The sequence below is a fragment of the Daphnia magna genome, linkage group LG1 (genome assembly GCF_020631705.1).
Source record: "Daphnia magna isolate NIES linkage group LG1, ASM2063170v1.1, whole genome shotgun sequence".
Classification (NCBI taxonomy): Eukaryota; Metazoa; Arthropoda; class Branchiopoda; order Diplostraca; family Daphniidae; genus Daphnia; species Daphnia magna.
In genome coordinates, this window is record NC_059182.1 from 11,235,605 (window position 1) to 11,252,853 (window position 17,249).

A 17,249-nucleotide genomic window follows, 5' to 3' on the forward strand; every position below is an offset into this window, starting at 1 on the left:
TGTATAATTTCGAATACAATTTCGAATAAGTAATTTATTTTTGTTCGGCAAAAAATCTCATTTTGATTGCTGTTTAGTACAAATATTTTATATTTTTTAATGGCCTAAATTCCATTTTTATTCGATATTGTCGCGGCGGGACAACAGTAGTTGTGCTTATCTCTTCCTAGAAGACGCTACAGTCGACGCTGTAGTTACGAATGTTAAAACTGCCTGTGATGTCATCGGGCAATACTCCTTATTAAGTAGAAGTTTCAGAATAGCTTTAGAAAGTACAGTAAAATCTGGTAACCTTAGGGAGAGGGTGTAAATTCCAAGCTAGTATAAAACCAACGATTATGTCCTTTAGTGGCGCTCTTCTTCCGCTAGACGCGTAGACGTTGAGTAAAGTGTAACTCGTTGTATTCCGTGTATTCTTTTTCTGGGTCAAGTAACTACAGTGTTTAAAGTCGAGTGTGACAAATGGTGGAGACGCAGCTCGTTACCCGTTGCTAACGAACGTTGTGCTGCTCTAAGTTGTAGTCGATGCAGAAAAAGCCTAATCCACGCTTACCTAGTTGCCCTTGCGATCCAAGTAGACGATTGCATCCAGAATTGTCATCTGTATTGTCAGGTGGTGAGAGTACAGCAACAGGCAAGACACAAGATCCAAAAATCTCAACCTCTACTGAAAACTTAGTTACGTCAGGTGAAGTAGCAATAAAACAAAGCGGTTTCAGCAGCCCTGAAAATCAATCAGATTCAGGATCTGACTCTGAAGCAGATTCAAGTCAGCCCACGCATCCTGTTGTTCCTGTGATAGGACAACACCTTTTTCAACCTCCAAGACATCAGCAGCAACTTCAAGGTGCAGCCATGGCAGCTGTAAAAAAATTCACAAGCCCACCTATTTTTTGGGGTAGCCCAACGGAAGACGCTCGTCAATGGTTAGAGCGCTACGAAACGATCTCTACCCACAACGGTTGGGGCGATGCTGACAAACGAAATAATTTCAGTATGTACAGTATCCTGCACAAAAAGGTAAACACCGATTTATTTTGAAAAAGCCATCTGTGGGTAGAAAATATGAATAGTTTACCTTTTTAAGGAGAGGTAGGGCGGTTTTGGCGCAAAATCCTCATAAAGGGGGTTAGGTAATGTCAGTCCAGACACTTTTTTTTTGCCCTAGGTATTAAATGTCTGGAAAAAAGTGTAGACTATATCATCGGTAGACTCCCCTACCCCCCGGCTAAGTAGAACTATTTTTGCAATACAAAATAGAGTCTTTCCATTACTCGTTATTGTCATTATCGGGTCGGGTAATCGGGTAGCATATGGAAACACAAAATTATTTTTATCAGTATGCTAGCTATATGTTACTAAATTGTTAGTGGCTTATTGGATACGTTTCCGTCGGCGACGCGAAAGTTCCGCGTTCAAAGCTTGTTTGCGTTAATAGTATTCAGAAAAATCTAACTAATGAATATAATTAAATAAAATTTTGATGAGATATATAATATTTAAAATTTTGAAAAAAGTGTTTATATACGATTAATGATTATTTCATTCGTAAACAATTACACTTTTTTCGTGAACGCAATAATTTTGTAAACAGTTCTCTCATCCAAGTCTAGAACGCGGATCTCCCGCGTCGCCGACGGAAACGTTTCCAACAACCCACTAACAATTTGATAATTGGCAAAAAAAAAGGTGTCTGGACTGACATTACCCAACCCCCCTTATAATGATTTTACGCCAAAACCGCCCTACCTCTCCTTAAAAAGGTAAACTATTCATATTTTCTACCCACAGATGGCTTTTTCAAAACAAATCGGTGTTAACCTTTTTGTGCAGGATACTGTACTTGGATGATACTGAAAGAAATTTGTTCCTGTGCGAAAGACTCCCGAATGACTGGAAATACACGGCTGCACAACCGTCTGCTGGAGGAAACCTGACTACGCCTGCAGTAGCCGGTCTACGTTCGGTGTTTTTGAAAGAATTTCAGCCAGATAACTACGGTCTTTTTCAAGAGACCAGACTCAGAAGTAGAACCCAAGGAGTGGACGAGCCAACCATTAGGTCCTAGTACGAAATTCTTAACCTTTGCAGACTGCTCGACCCGACATGTCAGAAACGCACCGATTGAAACATCTTTTTCGAGGACTTCGACCAACGCTTTTCAGAAAAATTTATCCGCTAAAACCAAAAACATGTGAAGAGTTTTTGGCGCTAGCAAAATCCTATACAGAGGCATCACTCATGTCAGACACACGAGGATGGAAAGATACGACAGCGGAGTTGCAGAAGCCTCACGAGCAGTTGCCAAACCTTTCTGTGGTCTATCCAGACCAGCAAGCAGATTTTATGAAGACAATACGTGAGTTAATTCAAGAGACTTGCGAGAAGTTAATTTCAAAAGAGAAAAACGAGCAAGTGAAATCAAAGAGACCTTTTAAGCCAAAAGGTCGCACTGTAAACGGGAAACCGCAATGTTTCTATTGCAAGAAGTCAGGACAGATTGCTCGTAACTGCTTCAAAAATCCAGAATCAGAACAGTACAAGGATTCGGTCAAAGATGCGGCCGGAGGAGCGACTTCAAAGGGAAATCTTCCCATCAATTTCGCAGTTCCAGATACGTTGAAAGAAAAATCGGACCACCCGGAAACGTACGTGTTCAACCTGAATCCTACAAGATTAATCAAGGAAGCAGTAAAGTGTGGAAAAGTAACTGCAACAGCACTGATCGATACAGGAGCTCCAGTCACAGTAATTTCGCCCAAATTACAAGAGAAAACGGAATTTGTCAAAAACCTCTTAGTGGACCGAAAATTCATCTCGTAAACCGCCAAACCCTGTCACCACAGAGTAGGGGAGACTGGAGTAAGCCGGGACGGTTTTCGTTTTCCCCCTATATCTCCCAAACTAATCATTAAATTAATTTATTATTTTGTTTTTATGTATTCCATACGGTAATGTACCCCCCATATTTTTTATATAATTTAATAATAAACCATTTTCCCATAAAAGACTTTTAAAGTTTTCTTAGATTTGTGGGAGGAGCCTATTTTGAGGGGTAAGTGAGGACACTAGGGTGGGTGGTGAGGGACGTCCTCCGTTTTCGCCTTGAAATTCATTAAAAAAATTTGTATAAATTGAAATAGCGTCCCACTGCATAGACTCTATAAGTTAATAAATGTTTCAATTTGATTATTGTGTTAATAAAAATTTTTTCTTATATGATAAAAAACCCTTATTACAAGATAGTGGGGGTTAGGCTTATTGTAATCGATTAATATGCTGAATAATCGATTGCTTGTGATCATCGTAAGGAACAGTAATGGCGTCATGAGCTCGGTGATCATTGATGGGCTTGAAGGCCAAACCCGCCCACTAATGTCCCATTTTAGTCAAAAACAGCTGTCCCGATTTCCCGATAAAGACTATTTTTTTAAAACGTTAATATTATCTACAGTAATTGATCGAAAATTATAATTTTTGTTTTTAACAATAAAGAAATGAATAAGCTTCATTTCCATATTAAATTTAGGGGCCGTGCACATACTATGTCACGCGTTTTTTTTCCCTTTTTAAACCCCCTCCCCCCCTTTGTCACACTCCGTAACAAATGGTTGCAAACCCCCTCCTTATATTACGTCACAATTGGCTTGACCCCCCCCCAAACAGGGGAGAAAATAATTTGTTTTTGTCCATTTTATGGGATCAATAAAAATTTCGTTCAGATTCTAACTACTGATTGTAAAAGCAACGTGTCTGGACTACTTTTTTTTTGAAAAATTTATTGGCCACCAGAGGGCAGTGGCGATTGTCAAGTGACGTCATTTTTTCAAGGACCCCCCTCCCCCCATGTCACATCGCGTCACACTTTCATTACCCCCTCCCCCCCTCTTCGGGTGACGTAGTATGTGCACGGCCCCTTACATGCCATTTGCGATTATTTTTTTCTACAAACATTAAATGGCGGAGACATAATTAACTAAAAAAAAACCGTTTTTATAGTTTTGTTAATAACTGATACAGTTATTGACAAAACTCAACCAAATTTCATGCCAAAGTAGATTGTATGCATCTAAATAACATACTAAAAAAATTTTAATTTTATTAAAATCTACTATTTTCCCCCTATACTGTCCCTCTTGACCCGGTGTCCCGGCATACTCCAGTCTCCCCTACGGCAGATATAGTAGTAACCCACAGAGGCAAAACTATAACAGGAAACGCAATAGTTATGCCAATGCCAGGTTTTGAACTACTTCCAGGAAATTATTTCCTACCAGCTACCACAATTTCGAGTTATCCGCATTGACTACGAATCAGAAGAGTCATCATTGACGACGGGGAAATCGCCGCTTGCAGAAATCACTTCTCTCCACGTACAACAATCACAAGAAAGCCGGCTGAATTCAAGAGATCGTCAAGAAATACCAGCATACACGGTCAAGAAAATTCCAGCAATTATTTCCAATAACATGGGAGGTTCGTGTATCGTAACACCATCAGGTTCACTGTTAGCGACAACAAGCCTGTCTACTGGTCATGCGCTCGTGCAAACGGATTTCGAAAGTATTCCATTGGTCCATCTATCTCCGAAAACAGTATTGCTAGAAATATGGTCATATAAAGTCATATAAGGATATATGGTGACTTATACTGTGTTCTTTTGAAAGCAAAAATTACAACACCACAATTTTCCTCTGTAGTCAACTTGACATAAGGGATTTAGAATTGCTTTACAGTTTCCACGAGTGCACATAGCTGGTTCATACATAATTGCAGGCAAGTTTGTTTGAAATACACATAAGCTTAACTTCTCTGTTTGACATGACATGATTGACTGGATCACTACCTGGTTTTTCCTTGAGCGGAGTATACAAACAGGCAAGATTGACAACAAGACTTGTGGCTTCCAGTCTGCCTGATGGCCATACCTTCCAAGAAAATCTAACACCGTCCCTGTATTCATTCTGTTAAATGTATTCTTGAAAGGTCACCATTACTAGAGACCACAAAAATGGGCTATTTATAAGATAAAATCTATTGCACTCCGGAGTCCGGGGCGCTCTACTGTCATAAGAGGCTATTTCACTCCGGAGTCCGGAGCCCTCTAGCGGCGAATGTTGCTATTGCACATTCGACTCCGTTTCGATTTTTCTCCCTGGTCTAGCTGTTTAATACGGTTTAATATAATAATAACCTTAACGCATACTAACTTCCTTTTTTAAAATATAAGCCTGAGTTTGTAATTACATCAAAATAATTTCTCGTTTTGTTTAATGTTACCGTGTTTTGATCTAACTTAACTAGCGTTAAACTAAAGTAAGCTAGCAGATAGGGTTTATTATTTATGGGTAATTTATAAATTTTCGTGTCATTATGAATGAATAGTTCAGAAACGCGTTTGTTGTGTTTATATGGTTTATTTTAAAACAACAAAGTGAGTCACCCTCAGTCACCCCCTTGACCTTGTTTGGCTGACGGTTGAACCGGAGTTCTCAGAACGGGGTTCGAGAGGTTGTTTACGACCTTGAATTAACATCGACCAACAACGTGACTCACCTTTTCCGCTGAGCCGTTTTTCTGCTGATTGATTCACACGCAACGTGTGGAGCTGATTTTACGCTAACCAACCATGCAATGAATTCTCTTATTCCGATAAACTATCTGCTTTTCACATCCTTCATATCTTGAAACAAACAAAAAACCACTGTTAACGTACAGATGCATCTAACTTTATTTTTGTGAGGGTATAATCTCAAACGACATTTTCATGGGAATTGTGAGTAAAAAAAAAATCGGATTTTCATGTAGTTTTACTCTGTGCATTGTCATAACATGAAAACTGAAATGACTCTGATAATGAAAAAATAATTATTCTAAGAGGGGGAAGAATCGGCACATGCTGTGGCGTCGATCAAAGATCCTTAAAGAGCGGAATTTTGTTACACTTAGGGGTAATGTGTAACACGAGTGTATTAGGACGTCTACACTTTAGGACGTCAAGTAAGAACATTACATTCAAGAGACACTACATCGCCTATTTATGGTAGGCGAACACCATGTTGAATCATCGAGTGCTTTCGCCCTTGCTGTTTCTACGAACAATCGAGATAACCCGTATGACTTATTACTGAGCAAGGCCGGTTGTACGAGTACATCTGCCCTTGCTTGTTTCTACGAAAGAAGAAGATACCCTTACCCATTTACTACAAAGCAAGGCCGAACGTTTGAGTACATTCGCCCTTGCTTGTTTCCCCGAAGCGTTAGAGAAGGTGTAAACGTCCTGTGTTGCTAACGCAACATTCAGACAAAGCAAGGTCGAATGTACTCGTACATTCGCCCTTGCTTGTTTCCAAGAAGAAGATGAGCGTGGGGTGTGTCTCACGCGTATGTCACGTGATCTCCACGTGACAGATCCCCCTCGTGAAGACGGTCGCCCCCGATTGCTTGATAATTAAAATAAAAACCCCAGAACGGTTTTTAAAATAATGTTTAAGGGTCGTCGTTTAAAAAAACCCGAGCTTTTGAACCTTTTTCTCACTTAATTAAATATATATTTTTTTATTAATAGAATTTAATTACGGAATGTTCAGAAATTACTAATAAGAATAAGAAGAACTTCAGTTTAAAATTTGAAAACCATCGGACTTAGTTTAAGGATCGCCGTGATTAAAATAACAATTTGCAACGTTGTTTTCCGTCTTTTTGCGCCTAATTTTCTGACACGTGACGTGACTTCGAGAGAGATGTTCACTCAGTTCAGTTCCCATTCCCGAGGTCAGCTACGGTTACTCAAGGTCAGAGGATCTCAAAAATGATTTTGAGAGGAGGGCCCTTGGCTGCTACCGATCGGACATGAGAACACCACCTTATGAGCTGTAATGGCTGAGAACACCCAGCGATTCCCTCCAAGATAAGCTACTTCGGATCCTTTCCATTCTTTAAATTGTTGTCTGCATTGCGTTAGCTTACGGTTGGCGTCATTGGTGAATAACGAAATCGTACAGGATTTCCATGCTCCCGTTTTCCTAAACCTGTATGAAAATTACAAATTAATCATTCCAATTGTTTGCAACCCCAAACGTCGGCAGTCGAAAGTTCAATAAAAGTCTCCAAGTCTGTGGAAATCGCCAAAAAATTGGGTTGGTCCCCGATCGCCACTCCATGGGTGCCATTGTCTGTTGCTCGTGGTAAACTTAAAATTTTAAACAGGGTATACTACTGTGCGTGATCGTAGATCGGAATTTTGATAAAGAGACGAAAACGTCCCTCCACCGCCACCATCGTCACCATGGCTTCACGATAGGTTACCCATAATTCTTCACTCGATACTGCCCAACCCAAGGGTAGTTGTCGATTAACTGCTTTCAACACTGAAGCCATTTGAGCAGGTGGAAATATCTAAGTCACTAATCAGCCGTTTGCCTAGAGAGCCAACCCTTCGTCAAGAGTGTCTGCCAAGTTTCGAAGCCACTGCAGGCTCGCTTCCATCGACTCGAATGCTGTGTCTAGATTGATGAAAAAATCGAAATACTCGATCATGTAAGCATGACGCTCTGCCATTCGTCCAAGCAAATTTTTGTAATTCTTTGTTTGTTCCGCCGTTTGTCCTTCCAACTCCTGGATCAACTTGGTATTTGTCCAGATCTCCCAAAGTGATTCGTTCACCACGGTTGCCTGCTGGTCCATCAAATAAACTATTTCATTTTCCCGGTGTGTAAGGCCGGTGATCTTCTTATTCAATCCAGCGAGATCAGCCTGAGTGGCTACTCCGAACAGCCACTTTAACGCTGATCCACCGCCATCGATCACCGCTCGGCGTTGTTTGGAAGGAGAACCAATGGCGTCCCGAAAAGTTGCTAGTCGATGTTCGGATTGATTTAATTCACGTTCAAACCAACGACACTTGACATCAAGTTTTTTGGCCGCCGATGCACCTTGTTGATTTTCTGTTTCACGGCATTTAACGGCCATGTCCGAGTACTCCTTCAGCCTCACTTTCAATGTCTGAACCACTGCCTCTGCCGGTCGTATATCAAGGTCTGTTACGACTGTCCAGAATGATTCTCCGAACGCGACACCCGGCTTTTCATTGAAAATCACGGTGTCTCGGACAAGCAACGCATCTACCTTAACGGACCCGAGGAAGGCCAATACGCAAATTGTGTAAGGCAGTAACAAAGCGAGGTAACGATCCGGTCGACCAGCTCGACGAGCCGGCTGTATCCTTATGGGTAGGTGGGCCGGCCTGCTTGCTGTCTTTGGCTGACGAACTCCCCCAGGGGAAGGTACTGGATGGACGCTATTTCGGATGGTAACTTGACGTTGTCTTGTGGTTGGTTCCAAGATTCTTCATGACTTCTTGGGTAAGCGCAGCTATAAAACATTTCCATTGATCCGAAATGATGGATTCCGGTGCTCCGTGACGCAGCACAATTTGTTCAACAAAAAATGTTGCCACCATATCCGCCTTTCCGTTGGGCATGGCCCGTAGTTCCACCCACTTTGTTAAGTAGTCAACAGCAACGATGATCATCTTATTTCCGGTGTTGGACATGGGAAACGAACCTAAGAGGTCGATTCCCACCTTTCGAAATGGACGTGCCACCTGAATACACTGCAGGAAACCGGCTGGCCGTTTGTTCACTCCTTTTCGACCCTGAAAATTAGGACATGATTGCACATAATTTGTAACATCAATCGCCAAACGCTCCCAAAAGAATCGATTAGAAATTTTCGTTAGGGTATGTCGAACTCCCATATGCCCTGACATCAAGTCATCATGGTATGCCTTTACGACGCGTTCCCGAAAGGAACGTGGGACGCACAGGCGACGATACTGTTTACTGTTTTTAATGGTCTGTAAGCATAGTCGCCCATTGAATAGACAAAAGTTTTTTAACGTTGCGCGACCTGCTTCCAACTGGTCCATCAGACGACGCCACCGCGGGACCCGACGCTGCTCCGCAACAAATTCTTCCTCCGGTCCAAAATCCACCGATCTGCCACTCCCCACAAGTCCAATGGCCACACAGCGATCTTCTTCTTGGTCTTCGGTCACGGGTAAAGGGCATCCCGAGAGGCAATCTGCGTTGTCATGGAGTTTTCCGCTTCTATACCGGATTTCGATGTCATACTCCTGTATCGACAAGCTCCAACGGGCTAGCCGTCCAGCGAGATCTCGTTTGGTTAACAACCAACACAGTGCCTGGTGGTCTGTAACTACCACGATCTTGCATCTCCATACATAATCTTTAAATTTTTTAAAGGCCCAAACCAAGGCCAGGCATTCTTTCTCGGTGATGCTGTAGTTTATTTCGGAGCTGCTTTTCAGGCAGCTGGCATAGGCCAACGGTTATTCTTGCCCTTCCACTCGTTGTTCCAATACCGCACCAATGCCGTAGCCACAGGCATCGGGAATGATTGCCATTGGTAGGTCATAATTCGGATGAGCCAGGACTGGGGCTGCAAGCAGCGCTTGCTTCAGTGTGTTGAAGCTGGACTCCTGGTCAGGACCCCAATCAAAAACTGCATCCTTTTTGGTTAACAAAATCAACGGCCGTGCAATTATTGAAAAATCTTTGATGTGTGGACGATAATAAGAGCACAGGCCAAGATAACTCAGTACTTTCTTCACTTTAAAGGCCACCGTCTTTCCTTCGTTGCACGGTGGGAAGTGTCCCTCCCTCCTGGGAAAACTCCCTTACCGCTGCTAATTTGTCCGGGTCTGGACGATCCCGATCCACTACTTGACCTAACACTTTCAAACTGGTTTCCGCAAAATGACATTTGGACACCTTCAACTTAAGGCCCGCTTTCTTTAAACTCTCCAATACCAACCTTAGTCGTTCGACATGGAGGTCAATTGTTGACGAGTACACTATGAAATCATCCAAGTAGACGAGGCACGCTGTCCATCGAAGTCCGGCCAGTATAATATCCATGGACCGCTGGAATGAACTGGGACCGTTCGATAAACCAAATGGGAGTACCTTGAACTGGTACAACCCATCAGCCGTAATGAAGGCAGTCATCGGTCACGATGATATCTGGCTTGTAAGTCGAGGATGGAAAAAAATTCTGCTCCTTCCAATCGACTCAGCACATCCGCAATTCTTGGTAGAGGATAAACATCCCGTACCGTGACTGAATTCAGCTTTCTGTAATCGACACAGAATCTCCATGTTCCATCCTTCTTTCTGATTAGCACCACCGGTGCGGACCACGAGCTGTCCGAAATTTCGATAATTCCCGCCCCTTCCAAACTTTTTACTTTTTGGTTCACGATGGTTCTAGCCTTCCACGCGCTGGCATACGGGCCTGATGGATTGGCGGGGAATCTCGTTTCAATGTGTGTTCGGATATATTGCAGCGGCCTACTTCCGAAGCGTTTGCCGAAAAACATTCCAAATTCTCTTCTAGCAATTGGAACATTTTTTCACGTTTGTCTTTCGGAATGCCATGATTGACTTGTTTTTTAGGTCGTCTATGAGTGTCCTCCGCTGATTCACTTCTTTCTTTGTTGGTAGTCTGGTCCTTGGGGGGTCCTCTTCTCTTGTCGTTAGGCCATAGCTCAGCACTTCTCCGTCGTAGCCACTGATGACTCCCAATGTCGTCCCCTTTGGAATCCACACGCTAGCCGACGTTAAATTGGCCAACGGGGTGAAATCCCCTTTGGCTGCCAGTAACGCGTGTCCCACCGACACTCCCTTGGTTTGTAGAAGTTTTCCTGATGGTTCGAAACAAAAATTCTCCGCCTGTAAAGCTGGCGCTACTGTCATCACATTGGCCACTGAGAAAGAAGGGATTGTTATATCAGCGTTGGTAATCAATTTAACCGACCGTGTTGGTTGATCTGTCCGCTGCGATGTAATGGCTGCAAGAGGCTGATCTCCAAAAGTAATTGAGGCCTTCGGCTCTCGATAATCGATTTGCACTTTGCCATACTGCATCAGGAAATCATTGCCCAAGATCAAATCAATTCCGTTCATCCCAAATACCACCGCTTCGCCAGTTGCTGTTCCCATTTTGTGGTTTACCGAAATGGTGGCTGCTCCCATCAACGTTGCTTGTTCTCCATTAGCCATCACCACCCGCGGTCCGTCCCATGGACGCATCACGAACTGGGATGCACGTAGCAGCTCCGGTGATATAACTGTCAGTGCCGCCCGTGTGTCGACGACTGCCATTACTTGCCGTGTTCCACAAGTGACTTCTTCTCTGATCAGCTTGCTGAAATCTAGTCTAAGGATAGGTTACTCCTTTATCTCGTCCTGTGTTGATGAATCTGCAGCCGTCTCGGCTAGCTGGGACACGATGTTGATTGGCGCGGGAGGACCCAACGGCCCTCTCTGTGGGCCAGGAGGACCTGAGTAGGGTCGTTGTCAGAAACGAGCAGATTGCGGATTTTCCCAACAATTCCGGGCCATGTGCCCCGTTCCGTTACAAGAGTAACATTTGAGTACTCCGTTATTGTTTCTGTAGATTCTCTCCGACTCTCCCCACGTAACTGTCTTCTCGTTTCCTGGTCTCTTCGGAGGTGGAGTTGCTTGAATCTTCAAACTTTCTACCGCACCTTGCAGTTCTTTAATTACTTTTCATAATTCCGTATCAGCCGCAGTTGGAGCTGGTTTTTGAAGGGTCCGAATGAAATCAATTGGAACATCCACCACTCTGGTCGCCGCCACCCCGAGCACCGCGTCCGGCCAGTTTCGTCTATTGGCCAAGAGCTTGGCATCAGTAAACCGTTTCGCCGCTTCTAAAAATTCTTCGCCTGTTTTGGGTTGTAACGGGTACAATTTTTTGACCAACGCGAGCCGTAATCCCCCCAAAAGGTAGTCGACTTTGGTGGCTTCCGCCATTGTTGGATCCACCACACTACAAAGATCAATAACATCGTAATAGTAGTTAGTTGTCGCTTCTTCGATACCTTGAACCCGGTTTCGCAAGCGTGTTTCCTGGAACAGCTTGTAGTTTTGTTGCTAAAATTCTTTCAAAAACAGTGTTCTAACTCCGGTTACTGCCGGAAGATCAGCTGCGTTGAGGCCAACCCCCGGTCGTATGGGTAAATCACGCCACTCCATCGGAAGTGTGGAGCACAGGTACCATTTTCTTGCCGCTCCATCAAGATACATGCAGAAATTTGCCCTTAGCTCCGTATCGCTCCATTGATTGTACGCTCCCATTGATTCGTAACGCTCAAGCCAGTCGAAGGCGTCATCTTCCGGCATTGCCTTAAAGACCTTGGGACTCAAAAACTTTATCTGAGGAGGCATAATGCCAGTACCTGAATCACTATCGGTATCTGCAAATAACTGCTCCTCGTCAGTGCTGTCCACGTTTTCCTCTTCTACGCTTTCGTCGCTACTTTCGTGTGCGTCGTCAATACTCCCTTCTACGTCGGATTCTTCAAGATCGTTCGTAGTAATTTCCAACTCGGCTCCTTCACTTTTTTCGCTACTGTCTTGTGCTGCCTCAATACTCTTGTCTACGTTAGATTCTTTATGATCTTTCGCAGTACTCTCCAACTCGACGTCTTTGCTTTTTTCGCTACCTTCTTTAGCTGCCTCAATACTCTTTTCTACGTAACATTCTTCAAGATCTTTCGCAGTACTTTCCAACTTTTTTTCAGCCTGGATTACCCGCTGCCCACTTCCCACTACGTCCTCTGTGTTGTCCGGCTCAACAGTTTTTTCTTCCAGCTGCTGTTCCGGTACCGGGCGCGTAGATGGAGGCAAAGGGTGTAAACGTCTGCTCGGATCCCTTGGACAACTAGGCCAACGTCGATTATATGACTTTCTCATTTACCTCCGGCAAAAAAAAAAGATTAATGTCTTGCTGCATTACAATACCTCAAAATCTTGTCCCAGTAATAAACGATTTCCTTGAGAGAAAGCTAATAGAAACCAAATAGTCCTACCCACTGTCAGCCGAAAACGTGGCTCCGTATCCAACAATTTAAGATTTGGCACAACCCGTTGGTTAAACCGCTTGTGGTAGAGCCCATAAACGATTTTCGCCTCTGACAATGAATAATACTATAAGATAAACTTCCTTGCCTTGTCTCCTTAGTAATGCTGCATCTCCACCATTTGTTACACTTGGGGGTGATGTGTAACACGAGTTTATTAGGACGTCCACACTTTAGGACGTCAAGTAAGAACATAACATTCAAGAGACACTACATCGCCTATTTATGGTAGGCGAACAGCAAGGTTGAATCATCGAGTGCTTTCGCCCTTGCTGTTTCTACGAACAATCGAGATAACCCGTATGACTTATTACTGAGCAAGGCCGGTTGTACGAGTACATCCGCCATTGCTTGTTTCTACGAAAGAAGAAGATACCCTTACCCATTAACTACAAAGCAAGGCCGAACGTTTGAGTACATTCGCCCTTGCTTGTTTCCCCGAAGCGTTAGAGAAGGTGTAAACGTCCTGTGTTGCTAACGCAACATTCAGACAAAGCAAGGTCGAATGTACTTGTACACTCGCCCTTGCTTGTTATCAAGAAGGAGATGAGTGTGGGGTGTGTCTCACGCGTATGCCACGTGATTTCCACGTGACAATATGGAAGCGCCCTGTCCTTTGATGTTGGGTTGCTTTGGGTTCAATCGCCGCGGCAGTAATCATAAACAATGTTAACAAAGCCTTTTTTTTTTCGCTCTCAAGATTTTGTAACATTTCTCTTCGAAGTAGGTACCCGTTATATAACAACGGTGGCAAAAGAATATTCCTCAATTGAGTTCAGTGCCTAACTTCAGAATGTCGTTTCTCAGTTCACTTGCCCTAAATCAGACTTTTGATAGTAATTCAGAGATTGTAGAGATTATTAAGCAGCTAGAGACATAAAATGTATATTTACGTCATGGTCATTGTGAGTTAATTCGTAGTTACAACAATGACCAAAGAAATCAATTTATACTTGACGAAAAGCTGGAGTTTAAAAGAATTCAATACTTAAGCCCTCATTTCGGTACCCATAAATTCGAGTAGACAAAGATAAGATGCACGAGATTATTAAACAGTTTCGTGCGGCTCTGTATGCTGAAATGCTGGGTGATTTTGAAGCAGCCAAAGCGTATCTGTTGAAACAAGGTAAACCAGAATTAAAGCTAATCAATGAAATATTTTAAAATACGTTCATACTTCGTAGGTTCCGGACCAGGAGACATTGACTCGTATTTCGAAAGTAACTGGTTCAACATTGCCGACAAATGGAGTAACCTTGGATGTCGAAATCTCCCAACGTTTGGTAACAATACCTCTAATCGTCTTGAACAGTAAAACAAGTTATTCACTTTTCATTTACATAACCGATAACGTAATACCTGAATTACATGCAGATTTCACCACACTATCAAGGATGTCCTCCAGAAAACGAAGCGATTGGCGGAAGTTCTCCGCAACTTAATAGACATCGTTTTGATACGCCTTTCTGACCGACGTTTGAAACAGTGCATACGAGAGGTAAAATTTTCCAAGAAGGCAAAGTATCCGTTGCTGAAAAGGTTTGCCGACACCATCTCGCCTTTTGCTTGGGGCCACCTCGAAGAGGAACTGAAAATAATGAAAGCAACTTACAACTTCATACTTAATGAGGTTAGTAAACCATTTTTTAAAATGAATCAAATATATTCATTCTGATTTTAGGAATCATCAACGTACCACACACGCTACACTACGTACTAATTAAAACAAGATCTAACCGGCTGCACATGCAAGTTTTTCCTGGATTTTTCACTGCCTTGCCGCCACATTATCTACTTCCATATTCAAGAAAACACCAAAATTCCAGGGGGATCATTTTCTAATCACTGGTTAAATAAATGTCTGGAGGTAAAGAAAAACTTAAATAATTCTCGATAACTTTAAACTTATTTTAAAATTCTATATTACAAGAATGAAGCGGTCCGTTCCGCAAGCGTTTCATCGCCATCTGGAGTTCACCGTCTGAAAAAGACCCGGCTGCGTGCTACGGGGAAAAGCCAATATATCATGGCCACTAACGTTTTCCGTAGTATGGCCGACACGATGAGTGGACTAGCAGCCTCCGACTCCGAAGTTCAATTGCAGTTCTTCATTAACATTCACAAATTAATGAAGGAAGGAAAACCCCTTCCAGTAATGGAAAACGAGAAGCAGGAAACCGAGAATCCTTCGAACTACTTATTGATTGATTCTCCGACTGTTGCGGAAGGTACTGAAACATCTACAGCAAGGACCAAGGTAAATATTTAACATAATATAAAAACTTAACATACAAATGGTATTATAACGCAAAATACTTTTTATGTATTTTCTTAACCTTGGGCATCACTCCGTCTTCCCGTTACCCCTGTCAAAAGAGGCAGGCCAAAACAGGACAAAGGATATTTCTCTGTCTACAAGAAGAAGGTGAAGGATGCACGAGGCGAAGTTTCGCTAAATCAAGAGAGGCTGGACGAGGAGCAAAAGATCCAGAAAGTGGAAGACAGGGCGTTGAACATAGAGCAAGAGGCTCTTCAAATGGAACGCTCCGTTGGCCCAGCAACAGTTGACATGTCTGAAGAGGTAGTAGAACTATTAATTATTTGATGTTTAACGTATAAGAATTAAATTGTTTCCTTACATTGGAATAGCATCTGTCAGCAGCTGCTACCTACAGCCCAATGCGTGTTGACGCTAATCAGTCTGTAACGGATCTTATTCAAACTGAAAAAGATGACGTAGACGCTAAAGTTCCGCCGATACAGTCCAGCGAAAGCCCAACTACAAATTTTGCCACTGGTACCCACAGCCCAATGCGTGTTGACGCTGATCAGTCTGTAACGGCTCTCATCCAAAATGACAAAGATGACGTTAATGCCGAAGTTCCGTCGATACAGTCCAGCGAAAGCCCAACTACAAATTGCGCCACTGTTACCCACAGCCCAATGCGTGTGGACGCTGATCAGTCTGTAACGGCTCTCATCCAAAATGACAAAGATGACGTTAATGCCTAAGTTCCGCCGATACAGTCCAGCGAAAGCCTAACTACAAATTTCGCCATCTCCGACAGTCCTTATTTGGTAATTACATATTATTTCTGGCAAAAAAAACTCTTTCGATTAAAAAAAACTATTACCTTTGCAGATTCCGTTGCAAGTTTTCCCAATTTGATTCAAAGGTCGAAAGCCTACTAATCGTCAAATGCTCTTTTTGGACGATGCCACCGAGTTAACGAAGACCAATCATCTGACGTCGGGACACATAAACTTGGCCCAGTCAATCCTCAAATTGCATCACCCGAACATCGGTGGTTTATTTTGCTGCACCATGGGAAGCCTACTTAAATTTCCTCAGGCAGAGGGCGACAAGTGGATGCGGATTGTGCATAACGGGTCCAACCACTGGATGTTGGTTGCAAAGGGGTTCAGCCAACCAGACCACGTATTAGTATACGATAGCATGCCTGGAATTCCCTGGAATAACGAACATGTCCTCAACTGTATATTTCCCTCTTAAAAACTCCTGAAAAGGATATGATTTATGTTATTAAGAATTGCCAGCGCCAAAACAACGGGTATGATTGCGGAGGGTTTGCCATTGCTTATGTGACAAGCTTAGCAAATGGGGAAGACCCCGCAACAAGATTATACAATCCAAAAAAGTTGAGGAATCACCTAGTGGAATGTATGAAGGCCGGCAAATTGTCTCTATTCCCGTCTTCTTTAAGCAGATCAAAGAGGTCTCGTGGGGTAGTCGAAAGAGTAGAACTTGATTGCGTTTGCCGGAGAACAGGATACGAATTGCCTTCGGACGAATGGAGGTTCGTCGGGTGTGACGGTAAAGATTGTGAATACTTGTGTCACCGAATGTGCACTGAAGACTATTCTGGGAATGATGATGATGAATGGCTTTGTAGCAACTGTAAAAATAAAAACTTGTGATTATTTTGAAATTCATAATTGTAGCATACTGAACTCAGACCTGATGAAATAAAGTGATGATATGATTATATTACATAGCTGATGCTGCTTAATCCTTATTTATCATCTCCGCAATAAGACCTGAAAGATATTAATAAATTTATGAAAAAATATATAATCATTGATAGGCTAATAGCTGCATTCCCAACAGTCTGGAAAATTTAATTGGAAAGCAAATTGAGGCCAGCAACCATAGGAATAATATCTGGAGTTCACTATTATCACATCTTGCTTTGAAATCGTTAACAAACTATGATTGAGGCTTGATGAAAACTAAGTATTTAACCTGGGAAGAAAAGATAAG

The 17,249-nt window shown here is 42.8% G+C and overlaps 1 pseudogene; it reads left to right on the plus strand.

Annotated features, from left to right (window-relative positions):
• The first annotated feature begins 15,929 nt into the window (after positions 1-15,929).
• On the plus strand, positions 15,930-16,938 carry LOC123473889 (annotated as a pseudogene).
• The last annotated feature ends 311 nt before the right edge of the window (positions 16,939-17,249 follow it).